Consider the following 2,595-nt stretch of genomic DNA (forward strand, 5'->3'; position numbering starts at 1 on the left):
GATGGGTGTAACACCCTACCACAGAGAGTCTTATGCTTAAGTCATAAAACAGATGGCGAGGTATTACGACCTTGATAAACCCAGTTTTTAGGGTTTATCTTGTTTGGTTTTTGAGGGTTTCATCGATGTTCTTTCACACTTATTCATATAAAATGCATGGTTCTGTGTTCCCTTCCCGATTTTGCTTTATGGATGAAAACATGCTTCTTTTACACTCAATATGCCATATTTGAATCCTCTCCTATTATCATTCGATGATGTGATCCGTTTGTTAAGTGATTTCAGAGTCTTTAGGGCAAGGATGGCTTAGAAGAGAGGAAGGAAGCATGCATGAATGGAAGGAGCATGGAAAATAAAGCTTTGGAGCTTGAGCAGCGACGCGCACGCGTACCTTTTGCGTACGCATGGATGCGCGCTACTGGATCGGCGCGAGGAAGCCAAAGCTAGAAGCCGGCACATTCGCGTGGCTTAGCTAGAACCTCAGGGACGCGCACGCGTGCTGTACGCGTCCGCGTTGGTGCCCGCACGTGATTTTTAAGTGAAAACATGCCCAGTAAATTCACAGAAGTTGTGGGGCCCAATTGGAACTAATTCTGGCGCCAAAACCCTTAAGAAGACCAAGGGATGAGGGGGTTCTCATTCATTCACTCATTTTTAGATATTTTTCTAGTTAGTTTTGGAAGTTCATTTTGTTGAGAGAGAAACTCTAACTTCTCTCTAGGGTTTTACTTCTCAAATTGGAATTCTCTTGTATCCATTGGTGAGATCTATTGTCAATTCAACTCTACATTGCTTCCAATTGTAGATCTAGATTCTCCTACTCTCAATTTAGTTCTTGTTGTTCAAGTTACTTGTGGATCTTAGCTTTTGGATGTTGTTACTTCTATTTACATTAATACATTGAGGTAATTTCATGTTCCTAGTTGTCAATTGTTGATTGTTGTTAATCTCTTGTAGTGTATATCTTTGATTGCGAGTTGACTCTCAATTTTACAATGTCTTTCATTCTTGCTCTCCAAGTGTTTGAGAAAATGCCAACTTTAACTATGGAGTAGAATTTTCCTACTTGGCTTAGGAGTTGAGATATTGGAGACACTTGAATTATTAATGTCCTTTGTTGATTATCAATTGGAGATTGCTAATTGGTTTGAATGTCACTAAAGCTAGACTTCCCTAAGGGTTAGACTAGGACTTGTGAACTCAAATTGGTTACTTTCACTTGACTTTCCTTAATACTATAGGTTAACTAAGTGAAGCAATACTTAATTCTGATCACAATTGATGGAGATAATGATGATAGGAAGTCCAATCCTCACTTCTAGCCAAGGCCTTCACAGCGCTTTACTCTCATTCACGCTATTGGCTTGTTCCTTTCTTGTATGAAACTCCAAACACCAATACACTTTCTAAACAACAATGTGCATCGTGGAGCACTCCTAGGGAGAATGACTCCAGACTCATACTCTCGGTTATTGATTTTAGATTGTTTGATGTGGAATTGCGTGTCGGTTTAGACTATACTACAATTGGATTTATTGATAAATTCTACACTGGCACAAAATCACTCATCAAACCTCTAGAAATAAAATTTAGTATATATAGTAGTGTGAAAAATATTTGTAACTAGGAGCCTTTAAAGAAAAAGGGGTAAATCAAAGCTGTTAAATTGAATAGTGCAACACTCCGATCGATAACATAAACGAAATAGATAAAGGATAAGCTAACGCGAGTGTTCCAAAGGTTACCTGAAATTCAAGGCCGATCTCGGATGAGATCTACTGTTGTGGCTGGAGATGTCGTGTCTGACTTGTTGGATCTGGTGGAGCTGCTGATCCTTGATCACCGGAGGGTGGTGGTACCTGCAAGAGACTCTGATGCTTAAGTTAGCACATGCTTTAGGCAGGTTTTTTGTGTAGAATCAGAGTATGAGTTATACCTGGGTGCTCCAGTGTATTTACAGTAGAGTGGAGTGACCTTTCTGAAGATAAGTTAGTTATCTTATCTTATCTTTGAGCGAGTCACCTTATCTTTCAGGTCAGCTGCCTTTAGAGTGGGTTGCGTCCCTTTATCTGGGCCTACTTGGGCCTCTACGGTGGTTTGGATGACCTCTTTAGGGAGAGGTCGGTGTCGACCAACCTTTACAAGAGGTTGGTTGCTTTGACGTCGTCCAGTCAGGATGATGCAGCTCGACCTAGGGTATGAATAGTGCCCCTGCTTGAGTTTAATCTTTCCCTTGAGGTTGTGTCCTTAGACTTCGACCCCTTTGAGGAAGTCGTGCTCGAGCATTCGCTTTTGGTTGATCTCCTGTATAACTCCTGTTGGGATTGCTTCTACTTGAATGCGAAACGTTTCTTTCTTTCTTTAATTGTTGCATGCGTTGTGCTTTTTTGGGAATGTGCAAGGGCTTTAAAGGCTCATTTAATTTCCTTTTGCCATTTCTTCTTTTCCCTCTTTTACATTCCATTTTGAAATTAAAGAAGAGGTTTTACTCTCACTTTTAGTTTCTTCCTCCCTTTCACTTATTCGTTCATTGTTTGCTAAGTATTTTGTTCATCTGGCCTTTTGATGAACGGATTTTTGTGTGGTTTAGAATTT

Source organism: Arachis ipaensis, chromosome B09 (assembly GCF_000816755.2).
Source record: "Arachis ipaensis cultivar K30076 chromosome B09, Araip1.1, whole genome shotgun sequence".
Lineage (NCBI taxonomy): Eukaryota > Viridiplantae > Streptophyta > Magnoliopsida > Fabales > Fabaceae > Arachis > Arachis ipaensis.